Source organism: Arachis ipaensis, chromosome B9, assembly GCF_059453495.1.
Source record: "Arachis ipaensis isolate K30076 ecotype BB chromosome B9, ASM5945349v1, whole genome shotgun sequence".
Lineage (NCBI taxonomy): Eukaryota > Viridiplantae > Streptophyta > Magnoliopsida > Fabales > Fabaceae > Arachis > Arachis ipaensis.
Genome location: NC_142444.1, coordinates 141,803,224 through 141,815,374, shown reverse-complemented (window position 1 = coordinate 141,815,374; position 12,151 = coordinate 141,803,224). Strand labels below are relative to the sequence as shown.

At 37.3% G+C, this 12,151-nt stretch overlaps 1 non-coding gene across 1 annotated transcript; it reads right to left on the bottom strand.

The window, feature by feature from the left end:
• Positions 1-9,312: 9,312 nt before the first annotated feature.
• On the bottom strand, positions 9,313-9,420 carry LOC148546601 (small nucleolar RNA R71). The gene has a single exon (XR_015901002.1). It is a non-coding gene; the product is annotated as a small nucleolar RNA R71 (small nucleolar RNA).
• Between the last annotated feature and the right edge of the window lie 2,731 nt (positions 9,421-12,151).

Genomic DNA, 12,151 nt, shown 5'->3' with positions numbered 1-12,151 from the left:
GAGTCTAGACGACGCAAACTGGCGTTCAACGCCAGTTCTATGCTGCATTCTGGAGTTAAACGCCAGAAACAGGTTGCAAAGTGGAGTTAAATGCCAGAAACAGGTTATAAACTGGCGTTCAACTCCAAGAAAGACCTCTACACGTGTAAAGATCAATGCTCAGCCCAAGCACACACCAAGTGGGCCCCGGAAGTGGATTTCTGCATCATTCACTTATCTCTGTAAACCCTAGTAACTAGTTTAGTATAAGTAGGACTTTTTACTATTTTATTTACATCTTCGGATCATCTTTGATAAGTTTTATGCTATCTTAGACCTTTATGGGGGCTGGCCATTCAGCCATGCCTGGACCTTGTTCTTATGTATTTTCAACAGTAGAGTTTCTACACACCATAGATTAAGGTGTGGAGCTCTGCTGTTCCTCATGAATTAATACAAAGTACTATTGTTTTTCTATTCAATTCAAGCTTATTCCGATTCTAAGATATTCATTCGCACCTCAATATGAATGTGATGATCGTGACAGTCATCATCATTCCCAACCTATGAACGCGTGCCTGACAACCACTTTCGTTCTACCTTAGATTGAATGAGTATCTCTGGGATTCCTTAATCAGAGTCTTCGTGGTATAAGTTAGAATCCATGGACGGCCATTCTTGAGATCCGGAAAGTCTAAACCTTGTCTGTGGTATTCCGAGTAGGATCTAGGAAGGGATAGCTGCGACGAGCTTCAAACTCGCGAGTGCTGGGCATAGTGACAGACGCAAAAGGATCAATGGATCCTATTCCAGTATGATCGAAAACCGACAGATGATTAGCCATGCAGTGACAGCGCATTGGACCATTTTCACTGAGAGGACAGGATGTAGCCATTGACAACGGTGATGCCTAACATACAGCTTGCCATAGAAAGGAGTATGAATGATTGGATGAAGACAATAGGAAAGCAGAGGTTCAGGAGGAACAAGCATCTTCATACGCTTATCTGAAATTTTCACCAATGAATTACATAAGTATCTCTATCTTTAATTTACGTTTTATTTATCTTTTAATTATTAAATCTCTATAATCAATTGAATCCGCCTGACCGAGATTTACAAGGTGACCATAGCTTGCTTCAAGCCGACAATCTCCGTGGGATCGACCCTTACTCACGTAAGGTTTATTACTTGGACGACCCAGTGCACTTGCTGGTTAGTTGTGCGAAGTTGTGACAAAGAACTAAGATTATGAACGTGTGTATTAAGTTTTTAGCGCCGTTACCAAGGAATGAACCGTCACGATTTTTGCGCACTAAGACCCTATTCTCAACTGGTTTATTGCTAAGATCAACATTAAAATGCTCAAAAATGCATGTCAAGAACATACCATAAGGCAGATTGGATTTTTTGTCACTACGGACACAATTCCACATGTGTCTAATCATGAGATAAGCAAAATAGATAGAAGCAGAATTTAGAATAGCAAATAGCATAAGAGTATCACAAACAGTAACCCTCTGGTAAGATCCACTCTGAAGCATTAAAACACGAGTGATGATACGATGCAAAAAGGCTCTAACAGGACCAAGAGCCTTGTGGGTTAAATTTGTACCATCAAGAGAGGAAAATTTTTCACAAACCCGAGCCTAAGCATCTTGCAGGGAAATAACAATATGGTTATCCCACTTACCAGTCATATATGCCCTGACCCCTTCATCTTTATATCCCAGAGCAGTGCTTAAGGTTTCACGATTCAAATTTAGATGAACCTTTTTAACATAGGAGTGTAGTTCACCATCATGAAAAATCAAATTGGCATAAAATTCACGTACCAAATTTGGGTAAACTGGTTTTTGGATTTTGAAAATAGGAGTCCATTTCAAATCATGAAAATTTGTTGAAAAATCAATTCCTTTTTCAGCAAGGTTTTCAATATTAACCACATAAGAGGCACATAGGTGACGGTTTACCAACACTTGGGAGTGAAACTCAAAAGCCGCACAAGATATAAAGCGGTAAGGGTCAAAATGAGAGTGGCTTTTACCATATTTGTTCTTGAAGTCCAATGAATCAAGGTTTGATGGTTTTCTGGTGTCATGAAGGGTAGCGTTCTTTGGTTGTTGAGTGGGAGCAGAGCGACCCAAAGGATGAGGGGTTGAACGCCGTGGTGGTGGAAACGGACGTGGAGATAGAGGAGGTGAGTCTTCTTCTTCTTCGCATATAGGCTCCCTTCCCTTTGAACTTTTCTTTGATGTTCTTGCTTCCTTCATTGTTGAAGCCCTCGGATGGATGACCTTTCTAGCCATGGAGTCAGTGGAGCGAGAAGAGGGTGAAGAGGATGAATGAGAATGAATGTGTATGTGAGTATGAGATTGTGGACCTTTGGATGATGAAGGATTTTTGGGTATGGGGGTTCGAGTGCTTCGGTGAGTGGGGAGTTTCTTTCTCATGTTGAAGGTGTTAAAATGGAGATAGAGAAGATGAAGAGAGAGTGCTGAAAGCAATCAGCATTAATGAAAAACGGTTTTTAATGAGGAATATAAAAATCAAAATGAATATCTGAAAAGAATTTTCCTTAAAAAGTGGGAGAAGTTATAAGAAAAGGATTTGATTTGATACTAACTTTCCTTTTGAAAGATATGATGTAATGGATTTAAAAACAAATTATTTTAAGAAATAAAACAATAAAATTTATGATCCCCATGAGTAATGAACCAGTTTCATAGAGTGGGCCCAAATGTGATTAAACGGGATTGAGTCCAAGGTACTATATTTCAGTCTCCCCCTAATTAATGACTTGTTCATCACCTACCTAGATTTGTCTCCCTGCTGCCTACGAGACAAAAACAAACAGAAGCATGAAAATCACATTTTTTCAACAGAGTTTAAATCCAACATCCCTAAACTGTTTCTCAAAGAACAAAATCTGTCTTCACACAGAGGTTTAGTGAAAATATCAGCAAGTTGCTCTTCGGATTTAACAAATTGAATGTCAATAGTACCTTTTTACACATGTTCCCTAATAAAGTGATATCGATCCTCAATGTGCTTGGTTCTAGAGTGCAATACAGAATTTTTTGAAATGTTTATTGCACTCATATTGTCACAAAATAAAGGTATACTATTGATTTTCAATTTATAATCCTCTAATTGAGTTTTAAGCCATAAAAGTTGAGAGTAACAAGCAGCCGCGGAGATATATTTGGCTTCAGCCGTGGATAGTGCAACAGTGGCTTGTTTCTTGCTTGACCACATATTGAGGGAACTTCCAAGGAAGCAACCCATTCCGGAAATGCTTCTTCTATCCACTCGTCTCTGGCATAATCTGCATCACAAAATCCTACTGCACAAAATTCATTAGACTTTGGATACCACAAGCCAAGATCATATGTGCCTTTTATGTATCTAATGATTCTTTTAACGGCCGAAAGATGGGATTCTTTTGGGTGAGATTGAAATCTAGAACATACACCCACACTTTGAACAATATTCGGCCTAGAGGATGTAAGATACATAAGTGATCCTATCATTCCTCTATACCTTGTTTCATCCACATCTTTGCCACTTTCATCTTTGTCAAGTTTAGTGTTTGGATGCATAGGAGTTTCCATTGGTTTGGAATTTTCAAGACCAAATTTCTTGATTAATTCTTTGGCATATTTTTCTTCGTGAATAAAAATATCACTAGGAGTTTGTTTGATTTGAAGACCAAGAAATAAAGTTAATTCTCCCATCAAACTCATTTCAAACTCACTAGTCATAAGTTTTTCAAACTCCTCACACAAGGATTCATTGGCCGAACCAAACACAATGTCATCTAAATAAACTTGAACAAGCAAGATATCATCATTAGATTCTTTTATAAACAAGGTAGTATCGGTGGTACCCCTTTGAAAATTATTTTCCAACAAGAAGGCACTAAGCCTCTCATACCAAGCTCTAGGAGCTTGCCTAAGGCCATAAAGGGCCTTTAAAAGTTTGAAAACATAATTAGGAAAATCTTTGCTTTCAAACCCGCGGGGGGGGGGGGGGGTTGAGCCACATATACTTCCCTATCTATAAAACCATTAAGAAAGGCACATTTGACATCCATTTGAAACAATTTAAAGCCCTTATGGGCAGCAAAGGCAAGAAGCAACCTAATTGCTTCCATCCTAGCTATCAGAGCAAATGACTCATCAAAGTCAATGCCTTCCTCTTGGTCATAACCTTGGGCTACTAGTCTAGCCTTGTTACGAACCACAAAACCATCCTCACCCAATTTGTTTTTGAAAATCCACTTAGTACCGGTTACCTTCTTACCATTTACATGTGGTACAAGTGTCCAAACCTTGTTTTTCTCAAATTAGGATAGCTCCTCTTCCATGGCTTTAACCCATGATGGGTCTTCTAGAGCTTGCTTTACATTGAGTGGTTCCATTTGGGATAAGAAAGCAACGTTGCTAGCATCCGCTTGCTTTTTTCTTGAGGATCTTGTGGTTACGCCTTGTGAAGGATCACCAATGATGAATTCATGAGGGTAATCCTTCAAGAATTTCCATTTACGTGACTTTTGAGGAATGGTCTTGCTTTGATTGGATTCAGTTTGTAGTTCTGTTCTGGATTCTCTAGTTAGTTCAGGAGACAAAATAGAAATGTCTCCTTCATTCTGATGAGATATTTCTGGACAGACAGATTCAACAACTGTGACAGTTTTGAGATTTTCATGATTTGCTTGATGGTTCATATCAGCTTCACTTCCTGCATCATCTTCTAAAGAAGCACTGGGAATTGAGTTAGTATCATAAAAATACACATGTATGGATTCCTCAATAGTTCTATGTTCCTTGAGGTAAACTCTAAATGCTTTGCTAGTGGTGGAGTATCCAACAAATATTCCTTCATAAGATTTTGGATCAAATTTTCTAAGATTTTCTTTATTGTTAAGAACAAAACATTTACATCCAAAAATATGAAAATACTTAAGATTGGGTGGGGTTCCCTTCCAAAGCTCATAAGGAGTTTTCTTTAAACATTTTCTATAGCAAGTTGTGTTTATAGCTTCAGCCCATAAAAACTTTGGACCATCATTTTCACAAAGTATTGCCCTAGTCATTTCTTGAAGGCTTCTATTCCTTCTTTCAACTACTCCATTTTTTTGAGGAGTTCTAGGACAAGAAAAGTTATGGGCAATTGATGAGCGAATAATTTATACCCTTTTGGCATTATTTTTACATAGTTTTTAGTATGATTTAATTACTTTTTATTATATTTTTATTAGTTTTTATTCAAAAATCACATTTCTGGACTTTACTATGAGTTTGTGTATTTTTCTGTGATTTCAGATATTTTCTGGCTGAAATTGAGGGACATGAGCAAAAATCTGATTCAGAGGCTGAAAAAGGACTGCAAATGCTGTTGGATTCTGACCCTCCTGCACTCGAAGTGGATTTTCTAGGGCTACAGAATCCCAATTGGCGGGTTCTCAATTGCGTTGGAAATTAGATATCCTGCGCTTTCCAGTAATATATAATAGTCCATACTTTGTCTGAGATTTCATGGCCCAAACTGGCGTCCAAAGCCAACCTAAAACTTCCTGGCGTAAAACGCCCAAACTGGCACCAGAATTGGAGTTAAACGCCCAAACTGGCACCCAAGCTGGCGTTTAACTCCAAGAACAGCTATGCACGAAAAAGCTTCAATGCTCAGCCCAAGCACACACCAAGTGGGCCCCGAAATTGGATTTCTACACTATCTGCACTTAGTTACCCATTTTCTGTAACCCTAGGTTACTAGTTTAGTATAAAAAATACTTTGAGATTTATTTTACATCTTTTGAAAATCTTTTGATCACTTTTGATCTTTTGACCATTGTTCACGTTTTGAGAGGCTAGCCATTCGGCCATGCCTAGACCTTTTTCACTTATGTATTTTCTACTGTGGAGTTTCTACACCCCATAGATTAAGGTGTGGAGCTCTGCTGTTCTTCATGAATTAATGCAATTACTACTGTTTTCTATTCAATTCACGCCTACTTCTTCTCCAAGATATACTCTCGTACTTAATTCAGTTAAGTCAGAATGAAGGGGTGACCCGTGACAATCACCCACTATCTTCATTACTCGCTTAGCCAAGATCCGCGTGCCTGACAACCACAAGCGGTCTACATGATGTTCAACATAGTCATCAGACGACAGCCGGAGTATATTCTCTTGGGTATCTAATACAAAGACCGAGTCTGTGAGATTAGTATCTTCATGGTATAGGCTAGAACAATTGGCAGCATTCCTGGGATCCGAAAAGTCTAAACCTTGTCTGTGGTATTCCGAGTAGGATCTGGGAAGGGATGATTGTGAGAAGATTCAAACCTGCAAATGTTGGGCGTAGTGACAGTGTGCAAAAGGATCAATGGATCCTATTCTGACGCTAGCGGGAACCGACAGATGATTAGCCATGCGGTAGCTGTACCTGGTATTTTTCATCTGAGACGAGAAATCCGACAGTTGATTAGCCGTGCAGAAACTGTAGAGGACCATTTTCACTGAGAGGATCTTACAGCTTGCCATGGAAGGAAGTAACGCACAATTGGAAGAAGACAATAGGAAAGCAGAGGTTTAGAAGCGACAAAGCATCTTTTAACGCACAATTGGAAGAAGACAATAGGAAAGCAGAGGTTCAGAAGCGACAAAGCATCTCCAAACGCTTATCTGAAATTCCCACCAATGAATTACATAAGTAATTTTATTTTATTTTATGTTTTATTTATCTTTTAATTATTAAAACCTCATAACCATTTGAATCTGCCTGACTGAGATTTACAAGGATGACCATAGCTTGCTTCAAGCCGACAATCTCCGTGGGTTCGACCCTTACTCACGTAAGGTTTATTACTTGGATGACCCAATGCACTTGCTGGTTAGTTGTGCGGAGATGTGAAAAGTGTGAATCACGATTTCCCACACCAAGTTTTTGGCGCCGTTGCCGGGGATTGTTCGAGTTTGGACAACTGACAGTTCATCTTGTTGCTTAGATTGGGTATTTTTATTTTATGTTTAAGGCTTTTTATTTTAATTTTCAAAAAATTCAAAAAAAATGTTTTCTTCATAATTTTTAAGAATGAATTCTAGGGTTTCATAAGATATGTTGAAGCCTGGCTGGCTGTTAAGCCATGTCTAATCTTTTGGACCGAGGTTTCTACTTATCTTTGCAGGAGCCTTTTTGTTCCCATCAATTTGGCTATTGTATGTAATGCTCTGCTAAAGCTTGGCTGGCCATTTGGCCATGTCTAATTCTTTTGGACCGAAGCTTTAGACTAACATTGCATGATTCTTGGAATTCTTATTAAAAATTTTGTATCTCTTTATTTCTTTTTCCAAAAAAAATTTCGAAAGATATACAAAAAAAAATTAATAAAATCATAAAATCCAAAAATATTTTGTGTTTCTTGTTTGAGTCTTGTGTCAAATTTTAAGTTTGGTGTCAATTGAATGTTTTAATTTTTCTTTAATTTTCGAAAATATATGCATTATGTTCTTCATGATCTTCAAGTTGCTCTTGATGATTTTCTTTGTTTGATCTTTACATTTTCTTGTTCTGTGTCTTTTCTTGTTTTTCATATGCATTTTTGAATTATTAGTGTCTAAAGTTTAAAAATTTTTTAAGTTTAGTGTCTTGCATGTGTTGGTTATCTTAAAAATCTTCAAAAATATGTTCTTGATGTTCATCATGATCTTCAAAGTGTTCTTGGTGTTCATCTTGACATTCAAAGTGTTCTTGCATGCATTGTTTGTTTGATCTTAAATTTTTATGTCTTGTGTCATTTTGTAGTTTTTCTCTTCCTTCATTAATTCAAAAAAAAAATCAAAAATAATATCTTTCTCTTATTTTACTCATAAATTTCGAAATTTTGGGTTGATTTAGGACAAAATTTTAAAATTTAGTTGTTTCTTGTTAGTCAAGTCAAAATTTCAAATTAAAAATTCTAACTTTTCAAATCTCTTTCAAAAATCAAATCTTTTCATTTTTCTTTCATGTTTTCGAAAAATCCCAAAATTCATTTTCAAAATCTTTTTCTTATTTTTTCATGATTTTCGAAATTATTGCTAACATTTAATATTTTGATTCAAAAATTTCAAGTTGTTACTTGCCTATTAAGAAATGATCAATCTTTAAATTCTAGAATCATATCTTTTAGTTTCTTGTTAGTCAAGTAATCAACTTTAATTTCAAAAATCAAATCTTTTTAATTTCCTTTTCAAATCTTTTTCAAAATAAATTTCAATAATATCTTTTTCAAAATTTAATTTCAAAATCTTTTTCTAACTTCTTATCTTTTCAAAATTCATTTTCAAATCTTTTTAAATTAACTACTTGACTTTTTGTTTGATTTTAAAAAGTTTTCTATTTCAATCATATCATTTTTCAAAACCACCTAACTACCTTTCTCTCTCTCTAATTTTTGAAAACTGCTAACACTTTTTTCAAAATTCTTTTTAATTAACTAATTCTTTTAAATTTCTAATTTTATTTTATTTATCTTCTTAATTTTCGAATTCTAACTAATAATTAAATTAAAAACAATTTTTTTTAATATTCAAATGCTCCTTCTCTCTCTCATCTCTTTCTATTTATTTTATTTATTCACTAACACTTCTCCTCTTAAAATTCGAACCCTCTCCTTCTCTCTGTGTTCGAATTCTTCTTCTTCTCCCTTCTTCATTCTATTCTTCTATTTTTCTACTCACATAAAGGAATCTCTATACTGTGATATAGAGGATTCCTCTTCTTTTCTATTCTCTTCTTTTTTATATGAGCAAGAACAAGGATAAGAACATTCTTGTTGAAGCAGATCCAGAACCTAAAAAGACTCTGAAAAGGAAGCTAAGATAAACTAAAGCACAAAACTCTGGAGAGGACCTTACAGAAATTTTTGAAAAAGAAGAAGTTATGGCAGCCGAAAATAACAACAATGGTGGAGATGCAAGGAAGGTGCTTGGTGACTTTACTGCACCAACTTCTGACTTCTATAGAAGAAGCATCTCAATTCCTGCAATTGGAACAAACAACTTTGAGCTTAATCCTCAATTAGTTTCTCTAATGCAGTAGAATTGCAAGTTTCATGGACTTCCATTGGAAGATCCTCATCAGTTCTTAGCTGAATTCTTGCAAATCTATGACACTGTTAAAACCAATGGGGTTAATTCTGAAGTCTACAGACTTATGCTTTTCCCCTTTGATGTAAGAGACAGAGCTAGGACATGGTTGGACTCACAACCTAAAGAAAGCCTGAACTCTTGGGAAAAGTTGGTCAATGCTTTCTTGGCCAAATTCTTTCCACCTCAAAAGTTGAGCAAGCTTAGAGTGGAAGTCCAAACCTTCAAACAGAAGGAAGGTGAATCCCTCTATGAAGCTTGGAAAAGATACAAGCAATTGATCAGAAGGTATCCTTCTCACATGCTTTCAGAATGGAGCATCTTATGTATATTCTATGATGGTTTGTCTGAATTGTCCAAGATGTCATTGGATCTGAAGGATCTCTTCATCTAAAGAAGACGCCTGCAGAATCCCAGAAACTCATTGAAATGGTTGCAAATAACTAGTTTATGTACACTTCTGAAAGAAATCCTATGAATAATGGGATGACTCAGAAGAAATGAGTTCTTGAGATTGATACTCTAAATGCAATATTGGCTCAGAATAAAAGATTGACTTAGCAAGTCAATATGATTTCTCAGACTCTGACTGGAATGCAAGCTGCATCCAGCAGTGCTAAAGAAGCCTCCTCTGAAGGAGAAGCTTATGACCCTGAGAATCCTGCAATGGAAGAGGTAAATTACATAGGAGAATCCTATGAAAACACCTATAATCCTTCATGGAGGAATCATCCTAATTTCTCATGGAAGGATCAGCAGAAGCCTAATCAAGACTTCAATAATAATGGTGGGAGAAATAGGTTTGGCAATAGCAAGCCTTTTCCATCATCTTCTGAGCAATAGACAGAGAATTCTAAGCAGAGCCTCTCTGACTTAGCAACCATAGTCTCTGATCTATCTAAGACCACTCTCAGTTTCATGACTGAAACAAGGTCCTCCATTAGAAATTTGGAGGCACAAGTGGGTCAACTGAGTAAGAGAGTTACTGAAACTCCTCCTAGTACTCTCCCAAGCAATACAAAAGAAAATCCAAAGAGAGAGTGCAAGGCCATCAATATAACCAACATGGCCAAACCTAGGGAGGAAGAAAAGGCAGTGATCTCCAATGAGGAAGACCTCAATGGACATCCACTGGCTACTAAAGAGTTCCCCAATGAGGAACCAAAGGAATCTGAGACTCATATAGAGACCATAGAGATTCCACTGAACTTACTGTTGCTATTCATGAGCTCTGATGAGTATTCTTCCTCTGAAGAAGATGAAGATATTATTGAAGAGCAAGTTGCTCAATATTTAAGAGCAATCATGAAGCTGAATGCCAAGTTATTTGGTAATGAGACTTAGGAGGATGAACCTCCATTGCTCATCAATGAACTGAATACCTTGGTTCAACAGAAATTACCTCAGAAGAAATTAGATCCTGGAAAGTTCTTAATAACTTGCATCATAGGCACCTTGACCTTTAATAAGGCTCTGTGTGACCTTGGTTCAAGTATAAACCTCATGCCACTCTCTGTAATGGAGAAACTAGGGATCTTTGAGGTACAAGCTGCTAAATTCTCACTAGAATTGGCAGAAAAATCTAGGAAACAGGCTTATAGACTTGTAGAGGATGTCTTAGTGAAGGTTGAAGGCTTTTACATCCCTGCTGATTTTATAATCCTAGACACTGAGAAGGATGAGGATGAATCCATTATCCTTGGAAGACCCTTCCTAGCCACAGCAAGAGATGTGATTGATGTGGACAGAGGAGAGTTGGTCCTTCAATTGAATGAGGACTACCTTGTGTTTAAAGCTCAAGGATCTTCTTCTGTAACTGGTGCACAAAATTACAATCACACTTCTGCAATTCCGTACAACTAACCAGCAAGTGCACTGGGTCGTCCAAGTAATACCTTACGTGAGTAAGGGTCGATCCCACGGAGATTGTCGGCTTGAAGCAAGCTATGGTCATCCTTGTAAATTTCAGTCAGGTGGATTCAAATGGTTTTGAGGTATTGATAATTAAAATATAATTAAAACAGAAAATAAGATAGAAATACTTATGTAATTCATTGGTGGGATTTCAGATAAGCATATGGAGATGCTTTGTTGCTTCTGAACCTCTGCTTTCCTACTGCCTTCTTCCAACCATGCGTTACCTCCTTCCATGGCAAGCTGTATGATCCTCTCAGATGAAAACAAATCCATCTGCGCTGTCACCGTAGGGCTAATCATCTATCGGTTCCCACTAGCATCGGAATAGGACCATTGTCCTTTTGCGCACTATCACATGCGCCCCACATTCGCCGGTTTGAAGCTCGTCACAGTCATCCCTTCCCAGATCCTACTCGGAATATCACATACAAGGTTTAGACTTTCCGGATCCCAGGAATGCTGCCAATGGTTCTAGCTTATACCACGAAGATTATGATCTCACGGAATGGAAGGCTCTGTTGTCAGGAGAGGCAACCATGCGTCATGAACTAGGAGGCTAAGAGATACACACTCAAGCTATTGCAAATAGAACGAAAGTGGTTGTCAGGCACGCATTCATAAGTGAGAATAATGATGAGTGTCACAGATCGTCACATTTATCAGGTTGAAGTGCGAGTAAATATCTTAGAATAAGAATAAGCTTGAATTGAATAAAGGAACAATAGTACTTGCATTAATTCATGAAGAACAGCAGAGCTCCACACCTTAATCTATGGGGTGTAAAAACTCCACCGTAGAAAATACATAAGTGAAAGAAGGTCTAGGCATGGCCGAATGGCCAGCCTCCCAAAGAGGGTTCAATCATCAAAACATGATTAAAAGATTAAAAATATAATAGTAAAAGGTCCTATTTATAATGAACTAGTAACCTAGGGTTTACAAAAATAAGTAAATGATGCAGAAATCCACTTCCGGGGCCCACTTGGTGTGTGCTTGGGCTGAGCATTGAAGCTTTCACGTGCATAGGATATTCTTGGAGTTAAACACCAGCTTTGGTGCCAGTTTGGGCGTTTAACTCCCATTCTGGTGCCAGTTTGGGCATTTTACGCCAGAAATTTTAA